This window comes from Erinaceus europaeus, chromosome 1 (assembly GCF_950295315.1).
Source record: "Erinaceus europaeus chromosome 1, mEriEur2.1, whole genome shotgun sequence".
In the NCBI taxonomy this organism is placed as follows: domain Eukaryota; kingdom Metazoa; phylum Chordata; class Mammalia; order Eulipotyphla; family Erinaceidae; genus Erinaceus; species Erinaceus europaeus.
In genome coordinates, this window is record NC_080162.1 from 181,270,636 (window position 1) to 181,290,805 (window position 20,170).

The following is a 20,170-nucleotide window of genomic DNA, read 5'->3' on the forward strand; positions in this document are numbered from 1 at the left end:
CTATGAACCAATGAGACCAGTCACAAGATATCCAACAGAGCTTTGCAACTTAAAATATGGTTCAAAGAACAATATTGACAAAACTTCAAGGCTTGGAAGCATAGATACCTAGGCCCTTCCCAGACCCAGATCTACTTGACAAGCTCCCCAGACAACAAGGATTGCCAGCTACAGCAAATAAAAATATATCATCCCCTACTAAGTTAGAATTTTAGATAAGCAGTGATGCTTTTATATGTCAAGTGCACCTCAGATATTACAGGCTTTTGTCATAGATAAATAATTTTTGTTTATTTGAAATTAAAATTTAACTGGACATCCTGAATTTTATCAGGAATCTAACAGGTGGCATACGTGGACATTAGAGTTTGAAAAATAAGCCCAGAAAACAGTGACTTTCAGGCTGTAGTGACACTAATACAGCATTGCCTTAACAGGGCTGTTTAAGTACCTACTGCAGGACCCCATCCCCAGAATTTCTGATTCACTGATACTTGGAATGTCTCTCAATCTGCATTTCTAAGCAAGTTCTTAGATGACGCTAGCGTGTTGCTGCTATAGTGAATGCATTTTGAGGAGTACTTTGATAGCATACTCACTCTCTAATATAGTTCCTAGCTAACAACTGTAAGCAGCTGGAACTCCAATAAAATACTGACGTCTAACTACAAAGATTCTGATTTCATTGCTATGTGGTGCAGCCTGGGGACAAGGAGTTTCCCACGTCCCCATGGTGATTTTCTATATGCTGCAAAGTTTGAGAACTATTATTCAGGAAGACAATAAGATCTGCCCCTCCCTCAAGAAACATGTCTACCTGTGTTCATTCTGGAGCTTTAGAAAAATTACATTTTATATTGATGTTAAATTAAATTTAAAAAATAATCCTGATGCTAGGGTCAGAGGATAACTCATTGGGGCCTGGCTGTGGCACAACCAGTTAAATGCACATAGTACAAAGCACAAGGACATGCACAAGAATACAGGTTTGAGACCACCCCACTCCCCACCTGTAGGGGGGCACTTCATGAGCAGTGAAGCAGGTCTGCAGATGTCTGTTTTTTTTCTCTCTCTATCTATCTCTCCCCCTCTCTCAATTTCTCTCTGTCTTATCCAATAAAAATGGAAAAAATGGACAGAAGGAATAGTAGATTTATAGTTCACTGAACACTGAGCCCCAGAAATAACCTTGGAGGGAAACAAACATCATCCAGCAGAATGCACTGGCTTTAATGATGTGAGACCTTGGGCTTGAATCTCCATATCACATGGGAGAACCATGGTAGGCCGGTGGGTGGAATTCCATGGATGGTGGGTTGGTACTGTGGTGTCTTTCCTGTCTCTCTCTCTCTCTCAAAAAATTAAAGAATAGAAAACTGGGTCAAGAAGGTTGTTCAGTCTGATCTTTCATGTGCCAGGGTGTGATTTAATTCCCATATTTTGTTAAAAAAATTTCATGGGTTGGTGAAATATTTTACATGGATAGGATGCTGTATTGCCATTTGTATAGCAACCTAGGTTTGAACCTAGCCCCCATCACATTGAAGGAAGTTTCAGACTCTTTCTAACTCTGCCTCTCTATAAATAAATAAATAAAATAAAATAAAATATTGAAACTAAAGGTCACAAGAAACTATGACTAAGAGATCCCCCTCTCTTTTTTTGACACCTGCAAACCTGCTTCACCGCCTGTGAAGCTACTCCCCTGCAGGTGGAGAGCCGGGGGCTTGAACTGGGATCCTTACGCCGGTCCTTGCGCTATGCCCCACATGCGTTTAACCAGCTTTACTACTGCCCGACTTCCTTCCTAAATTGATCTATTTACCACGTTTCCATTTCCTTCTTCCTTTCTTTCTCTCCTTTTGTTTTAATTTCTTTACTGGGGGATTAATGGTTTACAGTCGACAGTAAACACAATGGTTTGTACGTGCATAACATTTCTCAGTTTCCACTTAGCAATACAGCCCCCACTAGGTCCTCTGTCATCCTTTTCCAGGACCTGTACTCTCTCCCCCACCCACCCCAGAGTCTTTTACTTTGGTGCAACACACCAACTCCTGTCCAGGTTCTGCTTAGTGTTTTCTATTCTGATCTTGTTTTTCAGCTTCTGCCAGTGAGTGAGATCATCGAATATTATCCTTCTATTTCAGGCTTATTTCACTTAATATTATTTCTTCAAGCTCCATCCAAGATGGGCTGAAAACGGCGAAATCACCATTTTTAATATCCATTGTGTGTATAGACCACAACTTACTCAACCACTCAACCGTTGTTGGACACCTGGGTTGCTTCCAGGTTTTGGCTATTACAAATTGTGCTGTGAAGAACATATGTGTACACAGATCTTTTTGGATGGGTGTGTTTTGTTCCTTACGATATATCCCCAGGAGAGGAATTGCAGGATCATATGGTAGGTCCATTTCTAGCCTTCTGAGAGTTCTCCAGACTGTTCTCCACAGAGGTTGTACTAATTGACTTTCCAATAGTGCAGGAGGGTTCTTTTGTCCCCCAAACCTCTCCAGCATTTGCTCCTGCTATCTTTTCTGATGTATGATATTCTCAAAGGAGTGAAGTGGTATCTCACTGTTGTCTTTATTTGCATTTCTCTGACAATCAATGCCTTGGAGCATTTTTTCATGTGTTTCTCGGCTTTTTGGATCTCTTCTGTGGTGAATACTCTGTCAATGTCCTCCCTCCAATTTTGGGTGGGGTTATTTGTTGTCTTGTGGTTGAGTTTGGCAAGCTCTTTATATATTTTGGTTACTAAACTCTTGTCTGATGTATGGCATGTAAAGATCTTCTTCCATTCTGTGAGGGGTCTCTTGGTTTGGGTAGTGGTTTCTTTTGCTGTGAAGAAGCTTTTTAATTTGATGTATACCCATAGCTTTATGCTTGCCTTAGTCTTCTTTGTAATTGGATTTATTTCATTGAAGATGTCTTTAAAATTTATGCAGAAAAGAGTTCTGCCAATATTTTCCTCTATGTATCTGATAGTTTCTGGTCTACCATTCAAGTCCTTGATCCACATGGAATTTACTTTTGTATTTGGTGAAATATAGTGGTTCAGTTTCATTCTTCTGCATGTTTCAACCCATTGTTTCCAACACCATTTGTTGAAGAGACTTCTTTTTTAAACAATACACTGAGCAGCTCTGGAGTATGGTGGTGCAGGGGATTAAACCTGGGGTTTTGGAGCCTCAGTCAAGAGAGTTTCTTTTCCTAACCATTAAGCTATCTACTCTTGCTTGCCTTACTAACCACATCTTTTAGTTTTATTTCTTTGATGTTTTGACATTAGGACCTTACAGATCCTGGAGAAAGGCCAGATAATCCCAAGACAACACACTTGCAAGTGAGTGCACCTGTCACATACAAAATAACTGGTGTAGAGACCATGCTCCAACTCCACGCTGCCTCATCTGGCAGAGATCACACTTCATCATGTGCAAAGACCTAGGCTTGAGCTCTCGGCCACCACATGGGAGCATGATTACAAAGGGAAGCATCATGAGCAGAGCCTTGGTATCTCCTATTCTTTCTATGTTGTTTTCTTTGCCTTTATTTTACTTTCTATTTGAAAAAAAAGAAAATAAGACAGAAAAAGTCCACCAGTAGCACACAGTCATGCAGGTGTGAAGCCTTAGAGAAACCCCGGTGGCATAAAAAACAAGCAAAAAATTTCTATCTTCACGGCAATAATTTCCCTGCCCAAGTGTCTTATGCTCTATTTAAAATAAATCCTAGGTACTAGTTTTATCCCACTAGTCTATTAAAATAATATCATTTTTTTCTGGAATTGTGAACAAATACACCTTCATTTGGAATAGACTGGGATAATGGGGAGGGGCATTAAACTGAGGTTCTGATAATAAAATTAAGTGAGAAGAAAAGTCAGTTTTCTCTATGATTCATCTACACCATGTTTGGTATCATTCAGGTTGATTCAATTTTGTTATTCTCTATCCAGGAGTCAGCTGCAATGTAGCCATCATCTTATACAGAGTCCCTCCCCCCCCCCCCGATTTTTATTACTGATGAATAATGGTTTATAAAATTATAAGATTATGGCAGTCGGGCGGTAGCACAATGGGTTAAGCGCACATGGTCTGAAATGCAAAGACCAGTGGAAGGATCCCAGTTGGAGCCCCTGGCTCCCCACCTGCAGGGAAGTCACTTCACAGGCGGTGAAGCAGGTCTGCAGGTGTCTATCTTTCTCTCCCCCTCTCTGTCTTCCCCTCCTCTTTCCATTTCTTTTTGTCCTATCTAACAACAATGAAATCAATAACAATAACAGTAATAACTACAACAATAAAAAAACAAGGGCAACAAAAGGGAAAATAAATACATATAAAAATTTTTTAAAAAGATTATAAGATTATGGGGGTAATTTTACCCAGCACCCGCCATCAAACCACAGAGTTCTTCAGGTCAATGCAGACCCAGCAATCAAAGAAAGATGGACCACTTCTATTTCAAAGAAAGGTGTCTTCCTTTTTTTAAGATGACATTTTACAGCTGCTACACATGTTAGGAGTATATAAGAAAGTTTCTGTTAATTCTTCAAAGTTATCCAAAAAACTAGTAAAAAGAAAAAAAAGCAAACATCTTGTATCCCATTGTGAAAATTTTTATATCTTTAGCTATCCAGATATATTTCGTATCCTGGTATTTTATTTTTTTTACTAGTATACAAAGAAATTTAAAAAAACTCAGCAGCACTATTTGATTTTAAACATTAAGGACACTGAGGTTCTACTTAAGATCACTCTCAATTAGACAAAAGGATGAGCTATGGTTGGCTGTTTCTCCCTATTATTAAAAACATTTGTGTAATTTTCCCAGTGGAACATTTGTCACACATAGAAAAACAGCCAACTAGCACTCAATAGAGGAGCCATCTACGACTGTTAGTGAAGAAGGAAGTACTGCTTGGAAAAAGAGTGTTGCGTAGTGGACTCCATAAATATGTGATACAACTATAACAATGCCTTAAATTTCATGTTTCGCATGTGCTAGGAGATTTGAGCAATAAGCATTGCTTCTTCCTCATGCAGGTGATCTGAACTGAACTCAAGCTTGGCACACTGATAAGAAACCTCTGAAAAATTCCAGCATGTAATACAGAATCTGAGTGAACTTTGTAGCATTTATTTCAAAAGGTATTGTTCTAGTTATTTATTTGGTAACAATCTTGTTTGTTATTTTTACCTCTCTCACTTAGACAACTCTAAAAACACCTGATGATAGGGACTTTGCCTATCGTGTTTATATCATAACCTTGGCACACAAACAGTAACTGACAGCACCAAATGGAGGGCTGTATGCAACATATGTACCCATTTGCTCCCCACTGTGGTAAGTGGTCTAAGACCTACAAGAAATGCCAAAGATGTAAGTCCTTTTACAGGGAGCTGTGGAAACTAAGTTTAATGTGCATTTATGTTTTATGTTTAATGTCTAATGTTTAAAGAGAACTTCTACAATCATTTCTGTGGCTCCTTTGCTTTCTTTTTTTTTAAATTTCTTTATTGGGGAATTAATGTTTTACATTCGTACAGTAAATACAATAGTTTGTACATGCATAACATTTCTCAGTTTTCCACATAACAATACAAACCACACTAGGTCCTCTGTCATCCTTTTTGAACGTGTATTCTCCCCCACCCCCCACACCAGAGTCTTTTACTTTGGTGCGATATGCCAATTCCATTTCAGGTTCTACCTGTGTTTTCTTTTCTGATCTTGTTTTTCATCTTCTGTCTGAGAGTGAGATCATCCCATATTCATCCTTCTGTTTCTGACTTATTTCACTCAACATGATTATTTCAAGGTCCATCCAAGATCGACTGAAAATGGTGAAGTCACCATTTTTTACAGCTGAGTAGTATTCCATTGTGTATATATACCACGACTTGCTCAGCCACTCATCTGTTGTTGGACACCTGGGTTGGTTCCAGGTTTTGGCTATTACAAATTGTGCTGTGAAGAACATATGTGTACACAGATCTTTTTGGATGGGTGTGTTGGGTTCCTTAGGATATATCCCCAGGAGAGGAATTACAGGATTATAGGGTAGGTCCATTTCTAGCCTTCTGAGAGTTCTCCAGTGTTCTCCACAGAGTTTGTACCAATTTACATTCCCACCAGCAGTGCAGGAGGGTTCCTTTGACCCTACAACCTCTCCAGCATTTGCTCCTGCTATTTTTTCTGATGTATGACATTCTCAGAGGAGTGAAGTGGTACCTCATCATTGTCTTTATTTGCATTTCTCTGACAATCGAAGACTTGGAGCACTTTTTCATGGGTTTCTCGGCCTTTGTGGTGAATATTCTGTCAATGTCCTCCCTCCAATTTTGGATGGGTTTATTTGTTGTCTTGTGGTTGAGTTTGGCAAGCTCTTTATATATTTTGGTTACTAAACTCTTGTCTGATGTATGGCATGTAAAGATCTTCTCCCATTCTGTGAGGGGTCTCTTGGTTTGGGTAGTGGTTTCTTTTGCTGTGAAGAAGCTTTTTAATTTGATGTATACCCATAGCTTTATGCTTGCCTTAGTCTTCTTTGTAATTGGATTTATTTCATTGAAGATGTCTTTAAATTTATGTCTTTAAAATTTATTTAACAAAGTCCCATAACCTAGATATACACCAGTTTCTGTGAGAGAGAGCTTATGTGCACACGTATCCATAAACTACTGCAAATATATACCTGAAAGCAGAAGTACACTAGAGTTTGCAGTGAGTACCTCCCTAACACTTCCTCTCCACTATTCCAATCTTGGGATCCATGATTGCTCAACAAATTGTTTGGCTTCGTATGTTAACTCTCTTTTCAAAAATCACCAGGTTCCAGATGCCACCAGGATGCTGGCCAGGCTTCCTTGGATTGAAGACCCCACCAATGTGTACTGGAGCTCAGCTTCCCCAGAGACACACCTTACCAGGGAAAGAGAGAGGCAGACTGGGAGTATGGACCGACCAGTCAACGCCCATGTTCAGCGGGGAAGCAATTACAGAAGCCAGACCTTCTACCTTCTGCAACCCTCAACGACCCTGGGTCCATGCTCCCAGAGGGCTAGAGAATGGGAAAGCTATCATGGGAGGGGGTGGGTTATGGAGATTGGGTGGTGGGAATTGTTTGGAGTTGAACCCCTCCTACCTTATGTTTTTGTTCATTAATCCTTTCTTAAATGTTGGTATGCATGAGACCCCTTCTGTTTCATTTGGTTTAAATCCCCCCTGCTTAACACTATTCTATTTACATAACCACTTCATTCTATTTACATAACCACTGTTAACAAGTTCCACCCTCCCTCCAGGGCATTTGTCGTTCAGTGATAGGAATCTCGCCTGCTCCACCCCCTCCTTGTCACACCCTGATCCCTTTTTTGTCACACCCTGATTTTCACCAGTCACTTTTCTCTCCACCCTCTCTATGTCACATCCTGTTTCCACCCTACTTGGGAAGTATATATAAAGACAGCATTGTGAGTTTTACAGTACTGTACTTTGAGTTTAACTTAGCTCATCTTAGATTGTGCTGCGTCCTGCATTAATAAAGAGATACTGCCTACAGCTCAACCTTGAGTCCCTGGTCATCTGTTACCCGCCCGTGAAGCCAGCCCGGAGAAAACAACATAACCCATCGAAAACAACATATGGCACCTACAACGTGGGACCAGACCTGTGCAACTCCCAGATAAGTGAAGACTTTGCCTACCTATGCACTATGGTCTTCTCTTCTACTTATGAAGAGGTTTGCCAAAGCCTCTACTGTTTCATCATGAGACAGTTACTCTGTCTCTGGAACATTTTACTCTGGGCCACACTTCAGTTCCCTCACCGGGAACTTTGGTTTCTTATGACCGGGATCATAGAGCTTGGGAGATGCATGGAGATTTCTCCTTGGACTTTCTGGATTCCCTCTCCCATGTTTCCTGAGGAAAAGGACTACATTTTGCTCCGGGCCACAGTTTGGTTCTTTATGACTGTGATCGTAGACCTTGGGATATGCATGGGGATTTCCCCTGGGAGTTTCTGGACTTCTTCTCGAATGTTTCCTGTGGAGAAGGACTACTCTAATTTGAAGAACATTCTCGAGTACCCTGGCAGTTCCCAAGTATGGAGACACGTGGTTAGTTCTACTCTCCTGATTGGATTCTTTCTTCGATGGGAAGACACTTTTAAAAATGGGTGCCTGAAGCAATCCAGCAGGAACAGTCAGAAGCACCCTAAATGGAATTCCGAGGACCTTTTTGGACTAGGACGCCCTCCGGGGATTCTTAATCCTACATGGTGAGATCTTGATAATCTGGTTCAAGTTGCGTTTCATAAGAGAATGATTTGAATGACTGAATTTTTGTTTGACATTGACTTAAAAAAAAAAAGCTACACACAGCCATGATTTCTAGAGACATCCAGAAACAATCCAAAAAATTGTTTTTTCCCTCCTTTGATTTCTCTTTTACATCTTGACATGAATCTGAAACATTTAATCCTGAAAACTGTATGAGTTATGGGTGGGGCAGATAGTGCAATGATTATGTTAATTGTTCTCATGCCTGAGGCTTTTAACCGTGGTTCTTCTGTTTACCTTTCCACATTTTATTGAGTTTAAACTGTTTAAACAACCTTGAAATGATACTAGAAAGGACTTCCAATTATAATGGAGTTATCAATTATAGTAAACTTCTAATCTGCTACAAGTTTTGTTTGACAAGTAAGTGAATTTCAGCTGTCGTCTTCACATGAAAAAGCATCTACTCAAATAGAATTTCTGGAAATCCATTTGGACCCTGTTCTCTGACATCGCCCCCGGAAACCAATGATGTGACCTGGCACAACCTGAAGAAACAGATTCACAGACTCCAAAGCTCACTCTCTACAGAAAAGCAGAATTCTGGTGGCCGACATTCCCCATCGAGACAGACGTACAGCGTTTCATCCCTTGGCATTTTCTTCTGTGATCAGCTACTTTGGACTGACACCTCCATCAGACTTACTGGTACATGCTGCTGTGTTTCTCAAAGACTAACTTCAGCCAATTGCCTTGAGACTTTATAGACCATGTCCCCTCGCCTGCAGGCTCTGCCCCAGAGTCAGAAAACTCCCCCTCCTTATTAGGTTATGCCCACAGAGGCATGAAGTGCCCCAAGAGGCAAGAGATGCCCACAGAGGCAGGAAACGCCCTTTGAGGCAAGAGATGCCCCCAGAGGCATGAAGTGTTCCCAGAGGCAAGAAATGCCCTTTCGCCTGCTAGGCCTTGCCCTTTGAGGCAAGAAACGTTCCCCTTGGCATCACACTAGTTATTGCTGCTCGCCTATTTTGTTTTCCATGTCATATGCCAGTTCTTTAGGTTTCTGTTCACCCCACAATGGCCATTAGTTAAAAAGAAAGGGGGAATTGTTGGTATGCATGAGACCCCTTCTGTTTCATTTGGTTTAAATCCCCCCTGCTTAACACTATTCTATTTACATAACCACTTCATTCTATTTACATAACCACTGTTAACAAGTTCCACCCTCCCTCCAGGGCATTTGTGGTTCAGTGATAGGAGTCTCGCCTGCTCCACCCCCTCCTTGTCACACCCTGATCCCTTTTTTGTCACACCCTGATTTTCACCAGTCACTTTTCTCTCCACCCTCTCTATGTCACATCCTGTTTCCACCCTACTTGGGAAGTATATATAAAGACAGCATTGTGAGTTTTACAGTACTGTACTTTGAGTTTAACTTAGCTCATCTTAGATTGTGCTGCGTCCTGCATGAATAAAGAGATACTGCCTACAGCTCAACCATGAGTCCCTGGTCATCTGTTACCTGCCCGTGAAGCCAACCTGTTGAAAACAACACTTAAATAAAAAATTAAAAAAAATTTATGTGAAAAAGAGTTCTGCCAATATTTTCCTCTAATTATCTGATAGTGTCTGGTCTAACATCCAAGTCCTTGATCCACTTAGAATTTACTTTTGTATTTGGTGAAATATAGTGGTTCAGTTTCATTCTTCTGCCTGTTTCAACCCATATTTTCCAACACCATTTGTTGAAGACACTCTGCTTCCCCCTCTAATAATCTGAGAACCATTGTCAGGGATTAGATGTCCATAGGTATGGGGGCTTACTTCTGGGTTCTCAGTACTATTCTACTGGTCAGCATGTTTATTCATGTTCCAGTACCAAGCAGTTTTGATGACAACAGCCTTATAATACAATTTGAGATCTGGGAGTGTGAAGCATTCAGTTCTGTTATTTCTTCTTAAGAATGTTTTGACAATTCTAGGTCTTTTCTGGTTCCAGATCAACATTTGTAGCATTTGTTCTATTCTCCTAAAAAATATGGTTGAGATCTTGATGGGGATAGCACTAAATTTCTATAAGGCTCTGGGTAGTATATTCATTTTGATGATGTTAATTCTTCCAACCCATGAACATGGAATATCTTCCCACTTCTTTGTGCCTTTTTCAATTTCCTTGAGTAGTGACTCATAATTTTCAGTATACAAGTCTTTAACTTCTTTGGTTAGGTTTACTCTTTGATATTTTATTGTTTTTGTTGTTATAGTAAAAGGAATTGATTTCCAGAGTTCAACTTCTTCTAACTTAGTTTTTGCATAGAGTAATGCCACTGACTTTTGAACGTTAATTTTGTAGCCTGGCACCTTACTGTATTGCGTGACGATTTCCAAAAGGTTCTTGCTGGATTCCTTTGGTTTTTCTATGTATACTATCATGTCATCTGCAAATAGGGAGAGTTTGACTTCTCTTCTTCCAGTCTGTATCCCTTTAATTCCTTGCTCCTGCCTGATTTCTATGGCAAGAATTTCCAACACTATACTGAACATTAATGGTAACAGAGGGCAGCCCTGTCTACTACCTGATCTGAGGGGAAATGCTTCCAGTTTTTCACCACTGAGTATGATGTTGGCTATAGGTTTGCTATATATAGACTCTACTATCTCCAGGAATTTTCCATCTAGTCCCATTTTTGTAGTATTTTGATCCTAAAGGGATGTTGTATTTTGTCAAAGGCTTTCTCTGCAGCTATTCATATGACCATGTGTTTTTTGGTCTTGCTTTTGTTGATGTGGTGGATTACATTGATTGATTTACATATATTAAGCCAACCTTGCATTCCTGGGATAAACCCCACTTGGTCATGATGAACAATCTTTTTAATATAATGCTGTATCCAGTTGGCTAGAATTTTGTTCAATATTTTAGCAGCTATTTTCATCAGAGAAATTGGTCTGTGGTTTCTTTTTTGGTTGTGCCCTGTTTGTTTTTGGTATCAGGGTGATGTTGGCTTCATAGAAGCTGGAAGGGAGTATTCCGGTGTCTTCATCTTCTGAAATTCTTTTAAAAGTAGAAGTACTATTTCTTCTTCGAAGATTTTGTGGAATTCAGAAAAAAATCAGAAAGTGATGTATAAGAAAGTAAGATCCACTACAAAATTTACTAAAATTATACCACACAATGTAAAACTATATTCAGTATGGGGAAGGGATCAGCCAATAGTTGATTGCTTGTCTCATAAAAAGAAAAATAAATTTAAAAAGCAAATGATTTCAAGTGAATTAATTTTTATCTATTTTTAAAGTCAAGTAAAAATACTATAGGCCCAGAGCCAAGGAATATTCTTAAATTGGAATTTGTTCAATATGCTAAATTTAACTAGTTGCAATATTTTATTAAGAATCATTCAATACAACATTTTAAAATAAAGGGTATGCTTTAAAGAGAATTTGGAACTCATTCTGAAATATTAAAATAAACCTCACTGGAATTCTCTGGATAAATAGAGGTATTTTACACCAATATGTTCAGCTATGTTCTTACTAGGATAAGAAGGATAAAATAGGAACCAGGACAGAGAAACCTACATACGCCTTTGTAATAGCTTCTTTCCATGCAAAGAAGGGGATTTTATTCCCATACAATTATAAAAGAGGGCACTTAGAAGAAGGTTGTATGCAAAATTATGTGTGGTGTGGAAAGGTAAATGGAAGCTTGTTCCTGGGAGCAGCGATCAGCCAGCCAGAGGCTAGAGTGGCAACAGGCCAGATGATTTCTGCCCCTGGCTCTGGAACATGCTAGAGTGGATGGGAGGTAACTCTCATGGCAAATAAAAGTTCTACTAAAGCTATATCAAACTTGCCTATAAAGTCTTAATTTATATAATATTTATACTATTAGGGATTCTAAGCAAAAACTATGCTTACTGAAACTACTTATCAAGCATTAGAGCAAAATACATATTTAGAAAAAATTATTTAAAATTTGTACATGGAGAACTACTAAGAGATGCATAGCAAGAAAAAGATACCAGCACTTACAAGGGAAGAATAGGATTCAAGAACTAATTGTGGAAAAAAATACATTTTTAATCTGTCTGAAAATTTAAAGGAACCATAATTGAACAGATTATCTATTGCAATCCAATGTAAAAACAGGACAGCAAAAAAAAAAAAAAAAAAACAGTTTGAAATGTAAGTACATACAAGAGTAATAAATTCTACCTGGTGAGTTAAGAAAAATTTAATTTTTGATTATTATTATTATTATTTAGGATCCAATAATGAAGAAAAATTTGGCAGGAAACAACAGAATGAAGAGGGCTTTCCAAGGTGAATATTCTAATTATAGTGGGATGTGAGTAGTTTGTCCTAGAAAGTACAGAGTGGTACACAAGACAGAATAAGGTGTTGTTTGGGAAGTGGTAGTGTGAAGCCTAGGAAGGCAAATGCAAACCATGGTCTCCTTCCTATCAAACCAACATCTTCTTAGATTTAGCTCACATGGAATGCCAGATCACAACCACAGCTTTTAGGAAAATACATGAAATTTAAACACAATGTAAGAAATAATAATACCAAATTTCATTATTTGAGGGCTTTATTACCAAGATTATTTTAAATAGTCATTTTACTATTTTCTAAAGACCTTAGCTTATTTCCTTCTCTCTTAATCCTATGGAATATTATTATCCTTAAAACTCCACTTAATACGGAAGAAACTTCTTTTTCTTGAGGAAAAAATTTTCCCTCCATTTTAGGAATCAACAACATTTCAATTCACAGTTAAAAGTAGGTTTGAAATGTGAATATCCCTTGAGAAAAATACGGTAATTACAAATAGTGAGAGAGCTAAAATGAGATTTAGAATAAAGTCATAATACACACATGTACCAGCCCATGCAGCAATTTACAATTCATTTCTTTTTGCTACAAATGCTACCTATCTGAATTTAAAAATACTGATGTCACATAAATTGCAAAATGCTTTATGTAGTTGAAAGCATGACAAAAATGAATTCTTATGAGAATAAGTCAAGCATTTAGGTCTAGTGATATTCACACACACAGACACACACAGACACACACAGACACACACACACACACACACACACACATTCTTTACTTGTAATTCAAATGAAAGTAGAATGGAAGCTGGTAAAGTACATTGTAAAAGTGGTCAGGTTTGTATTTCTCCATCTGAACTTTTGTCTCCAAATTCTGACAGTAATTAGTTCATGAGTCTTTCATTTTTTCCCATTTGGGGAAAAATTTATAAATATATTCACATTAAAACTGAATGGCTACTTAGGCTTAACTGGGTATCTTTTCCTGCCATAATCACTTCATAGTGGAGGACGGTAGTCTGCAGTTCTTATCAAAGAACTTGGTGAATCTTGATAAGTGGTATTTCAAGAGTCTTTATTTTCAAGACAGAGATCCTACATACATTTTCTCCTAGCCATAAATATGGTTCTAAAGCTATGTTTCCAGTAATGACACTCTACCTGCTGACTCAGGTTAGCAGAATCTGTCTCCTGTGACATATTTCCAAACATCAAAGGGATGTGTTGATTTTACCTTGGTCTTAATTAAAATATCATTAAATGTTATCCATTTTCAAAAAAGTGTCAAATATCAAGCAACCCTTAATAAAATGAAAATGAAAAGAGTTTTTGAAGAAGGCATTTTGTTATTTTATTCTTCATCTTCTAAAATTAGTGTTTGAAATCTTCAAAAGATGAGTATTTGCTAAAGGTTAATCATTGAATTTACTAAATTGGGTCTGAAGTAAAGTTACCTAGTAACAACTGGTTATTCTAATCAGTCAGTCAGTTGCATGTATGTTTTGCATGTGCTGTCTTACACAGTGCAGCTGAAAGTGGTGCCTCTGCTCTACTGGAAAATAAAATTCTTATGAAACAATCAGAGAAAATGCTGAAGAGTAAACTATGTGGCATTTGTAAATATGATGACCAATTAATTATCTTTTCTGTTTCTTTCACCAAGGCTCTCTGTGTCTTCAAAGCAAAGTCCAAATCTATCACCTGTTTTAAGGTATCTTTTTAAAAAAAAATTTTTTTAAACTTTATTTTACTAGTGGTCTAATAATGATCAACAATATTATGGGATAACAGGGGTACAATTCCTTATAGCCATTTTTAAAGGAATCTTTTTATTTGGTGCTTGCTTATTTTTCTTGTTTGTTTTTCCATCACTCTATTCCATGAATGTAAAACCCCAGTTCTATGAAACAGGGTAATTATCAATATTTATCATCTTTTTCCCTACCACTGAGCCATTTCTTCTGTTTGAAATGCACAACCTGCTCTAATCCACTTAATTTCTACTCTTATGTTGAATATTGTGAATATCGTGCCTCTAAGCTAGTGTCTCAACTTGTTTCCATTATATCTTTGTACTTAACAATATATAGACATTTTATATTTAGACCAGTCTCATATAATGTTCTAAATCTTTTGTTATCTTAGCTTTTAGTAAGTACTTCATTTACATTCGTGTACCTAGTAACTAATGTCCCTAGTGCCTAATGTGAACTTGGGTATACAACAGATGTTCTACAAATATTTGTTGAACAGATTCAACACATGTGGTGGTGGAAAAATGTCAGGTGATTTTCTAGCTGTAGGATGAAAGATCTGACCATAAGAAACGGTATTACTCAACACAATATAGCAGAGTTATTACAAGTTGGTAACTATGCAATCACACAGGAAACAAATTTATCCAGTGAATTTCACATTAGGTTGTAAGTCAGGACCTATCATTTGACGAATGACAGGCTTAAAGAAAAGGGGGAAATATACCATCTGAACCTAATAAATGGGATAAATAGAATAGGAACTCTACGTAGCTACCAGAGTTAGGGATTATAATCCATAAATAATACTTTAAAGTTATGCCCTCTACTTTATAAGCACAAAATCAAGGTGAGAAAAACCACATCCTACGCTGAAATGCTCTTTCACACATACACCCTATTAAAAAAATAATCTATGTAGGCTTAGGGAATGGGTCTAATAAAACACAACAAAACTATCTTTAGCTTAATTTTTGGTTCAGTGTGCTATTCATTTGCCAGAGATGTCTGGACTTGACTCTCTTTGTTCTGGTACTAAATTGAAAGATGATGCCAGAGTAATTACTTTTCAGCACCATATGCCAGCTGTGTATAATCATAGCAAGACAGCAAGGGGCAGGCTGGAGTGGAATGCTTTTCTCCCAGAGACAATGTGTTTGTGTCTCCTCACCACAGTCTATATCAAATGACCAGGGGTGGACTCTGAAATGGAAAAGTAAATACGAGGGAGAGCTGATAATGGAGAGAACAGATTTGAGGGTGGCAGGTGCTGCCTTAGAAGAAAACTTACACAATTGTTCTTTAAGTGACAGGAAGCAATCTTAGTATGAGCAATTCAGCTTGAGTTTGATGCTCAAAGTGCAGAGGGGTCAACCTGCCCATATTCAGAGTTCAGAGTGGGTTTCACAAGGCAGTGGAAATCTTTAACAACAAAAGCAGAAAAATAGCTTTTTTTCCCCTTCTTCTTTTTTTGCAGTTCAGGAACTACTGTAGGAAGCAATCTCCTTGAAAACGAGGACTTGACCTTTTTGGAGGGCTCATAATGCCTCTGAGAAGTTGTTGGGCATTATGGAATCCTTTCCAGAAACACACACACACACACACACACACACACACACACACACACACACTTCCCACCTATACAGAAAAGTGAATACTCTTTTTGAAGACTGTGGAGGCCTGAAGGTAGAATGAGAGAGAGCTAAGTAGAGTACATGCCTTCCATTCATGAAACCCTGGGTTCTGTCCCTGGCACCATAAGGGCATATCAGTGACAAAAATGGGTGGAACTTAATACATGGTGGAGTAGTGTTCTGATATCTTCTAAAACTATTTAATGTTTAATTTCAACTATTAAAACTGCTGCTTTTTTAACAGAGTTAAAGTTATAGAGATCTTACTAATGAATCATGGATTAGGTTCTCTGCAGTAGAATGGGAAGATTACTGAATGAATTACTACTAAAAATTAGTCTCAGAGGTATCACATACACATAAGGCCCTGGGTTCAATCACTGGAACCACATTAACAACAAAAAGTAGAATCATTAAAGATTATATATTTGTTTAGAGTTTATCAACTTTAAAAAGTAACATATATTTCTGGTTTAGAAGTCTCAAGATTCAATTCTATACAGGTGATGCATGTCTGCAGTGGGTATAAAGCAGTCATTTAAAAGTCAGGAAAATTCTTTATCTCATTCAGATTTTTTAGAGGTACCTGATAAAGGTGTTTCTAGATTTCAGGCTGAATGCCAGCAAAAGCAAGGAACCTGGAAAACAACTGCTATGAGTTGACAATATGTAACAACTAAGTACTGAGTTTTCGACATTCTCTGAAGGAGAATCCATATTCCTTTCTATTCTTCAACTTATAGCAGGGTAATTCTCCTTAACTATGCTCACATATCAACCCCAACTACTAGTCAGTAGTAATTCATTCAGTAATCTTCCCATTCTACTGCAGAGAACCTAATCCATGATTCACTAGTAAGATCTCTATAGCTTTAACCCTGTTAAAAAAGAGCAGCAGTTTTAATAGTTGCAATTAAACATTAAGTATGGAAAACATAGGAGAGAGGACCTATATTCTCTTTAATTACTACGTTGAGAGCATTTGTCTTCAACTAATTGTCATAAGTGAACACTGGCTAAGTAAGCATGTTTACAAGCTGTGAAGGTGTAAGTAACCTCATTCTGTAGAACTCTGACTTGGAGCCAAAATATAATGCAGAAAAGGCAATTGATTTTGCCCATAAGGAACATTCTTTATTTAATATAGTTGGCAAAATCCAAGCAGTCTCATTTGTAACTAACTGTCTGAACTTAGAAAGCAAGCACAATTCTTGTTTATTTTCTCTAAAAATTCATAGCAAGCTAGGTTTTAACCCAAACTTATGTGTGCAATCAGCCAGAAATGCCGTAACATTCTTTTTAAAAAGTGTATATTGTGCTTTTAAAAGCATATACTATTTTCACTGATCATAAAGTATATCACAATAGCCTTGTTTTTGGCAAATACAATCATACAGGTAGATATAACAACAAAGAATAGATACTACAATTAAATAATATAAGGCAGTTGGGATTAATAAGTAAAATTTAAATGTATATATTAGAACACAGATAATAGTATATACATATATGTAAATAAACATATGTAAGTACATATGTATAGATGTACTTTCAAAAGGATCTTATCTTCCAAGCAACTGCTCATACATTTACTATAGCAGGAATGATACTGAGTTCTACTATAGCAAAGAAATCTGACACTAGCCAGAAATCACAAATCACATGTAACATGCTAATTCACCTCAACTTTACCACCTTTTCAAACTACTTACCTCCATTTCATACTTCACTCATAAACTTGCTTTATTTTCAAAACATCTATCCCTATATGTTGACAGAGACTGAAAAGTTGATTGGTAGGGGAAGGATGGTAGGATATATCTAAATACCAAATAAATTAAGAAAAACCTCTTTCTTTTTTTCTTTTTAATTTTTATCTTTATTTAGTTGTTTCTTTTTTGGACAGAGACATCCAGAAATCAAGAGGGAAAGGGGAGATAGAGATGAAAAGAGACAGAGAAACATCTGCAGCACTGTTTCACCACTCACAAAGCTTTTCCCCTGCAGGTGGGGGCTCAAACTTGCATCCTTGTACACTGTAATATGTGCTCTCAATCAGAGTGCTCCATCTGGCCCTTAAAAGCTTTTCTCCAAGTAGATCAGAAGCAACCAATAACACAACTATATACAAGATACTGGGTACTGTACAGCAAACCCTAACAAAAGGACTTTTCAAAGTTAACCCAATCACCAAATAATGTGATGATAACATTAACTATCGACTGTCTTTTGAACCCTAAGACAGCAGGAACCTCACATCTCCACTATAGAGCCCCTACTTCCCCCAGTCCTGGAACCCTTGGATAGGACCCACTTTCCCGTATGCCTCTCCCAATCCATATCAAATAATATTGCATCTGCCGATCACAACATAATCAACACAACGATTGCCACCTCAACATGCTTCACCTCAGACTGTGTCCAGAGACTTCACGTGTGGAATGACAACCCTTCAGCTTCATTACTCGGGTGACACCTTTCCTTTCATAGTATACTCTAATTCCACCTCAGGTGGTTCACTTTCTAACAAAGTCCCAAAACCTAGATATACACCAGTTTCTGTGAGAGAGCATATGTTCACACATATCCATAAACTACTGCAAAATATATACCTGAAAGCATAAGTACACTAGAGTTTGCAGTGAGTACCTCCCTAACACTTCCTCTCCACTATTTCAAGCTTTGGGTCCATGATTGCTCAACAATTTGTTTGGCTTCGTATGTTAACTCTCTTTTCAGTCACCAGGAGCCAGATGTCATCAGGATGCCGGCCAGGCTTCCCTGGACTGAAGACCCCACCAATGTGTCCTGGAGCTCAGCTTCCCCAGAGACCCACCCTACGAGGGAAAGAGAGAGGCAGACTGGGAGTATGGACCGACCAGTCAACGCCCATGTTCAGCGGGGAAGAAATTACAGAAGCCAGACCTTCCACCTTCTGCAACCCTCAATGACCCTGGGTCCATGCTCCCAGAGGGATAGAGAATGGGAAAGCTATCAGGGGAGGGGGTGCGATATGGAGATTGGGTGGTGGGAATTGTGTGGAGTTGTACCCCTCCTACCCTATGGTTTTGTTAATTAATCCTTTCTTAAATTAAAAAAAAAAAGGAAAAAAAAAGCTTTTCTCTTTGGGGGAGTCGGGTGGTAGCGCAGCGGGTTAAGCACACGTGGCGCAAAGCACAAGGTCCAGTGTAAGGATCCTGGTTCAAGCCCCTGTCTCCCCACCTGCAGGGGAGTCACTTCAAAGGCGGTAAATCAGGTCTGCAGGTGTCTATCTTTCTCTCCCCCTCTCTATCTTCCCCTCCTCTCATTTCTCTCTGTCCTATCCAACAATGATGACATCAATAACAACAATAATAACTACAACAACAATAAAAAAAGGGCAACAAAAAGAGGGAAAATAAATATTTTTTAAAAAAGCTTTTCTCTTCTATGTTTCAAAAAGGAACTTTATCAGCAAAATGTAAGAAGAGAGTTTTAGTAAATTAATCTTATCTTGATAATTTTTATTAATAACAACTCTTGGGACTGAGTCCACAGTAGGCACAAGTCCTTAGTTCTTCATCATCAATGTGGAATAATATAATTTTGGTTCCAAATTCCACACGCAAATATCACCAGAAATTTTTCTTAATTTATAAACAGGGTAAACACACTGAATAATGAACACCTTGAACAGAGGATATTCTAAATCAATAATATTTCTTGGATGAAATTTTAAATATTAACAATAAATTGTATAGTTACCTAATAAGTAAAACCTCTTAAATTACATTGATTCAGGTCAGATTTTACTGTCAAATGAGTTTTGGTGCAAAACCTGGGAGATCATTGAAACTGGAGATGAACAACTTGACAGTGTGTGAATGCACAGGGATTAATTCTATAGCATATAAACTCTCTAAGTGGAAGCAGTAACCAAACAACTTGTCTATCAACTTGGGAGTATGATTTATTGGGGAGTTAATTTCTGTGACGTTTGTGCTTTAGTCAATCCTGATCAATTTCTGAAAAGAAAAATCTTGACATCATTCAATAAGAATCTTATTAGCATCAGAGCAAGCCGGATTAGGAATGGACAATCCGCTTAGTCAATTATTCAATTACTACAATGTATAACATGCATAATGAATGAAGGGTCTAGTCTAGTGG

At 38.0% G+C, this 20,170-nt stretch overlaps 1 protein-coding gene across 2 annotated transcripts in view; it reads right to left on the reverse strand.

Moving 5' to 3' along the window:
• Positions 1 to 20,170, reverse strand: part of KCNB2 (potassium voltage-gated channel subfamily B member 2) — a 515,333-nt gene that overhangs the window by 234,593 nt on the left and 260,570 nt on the right. The gene's annotated exons all lie outside the window — the stretch shown is intronic.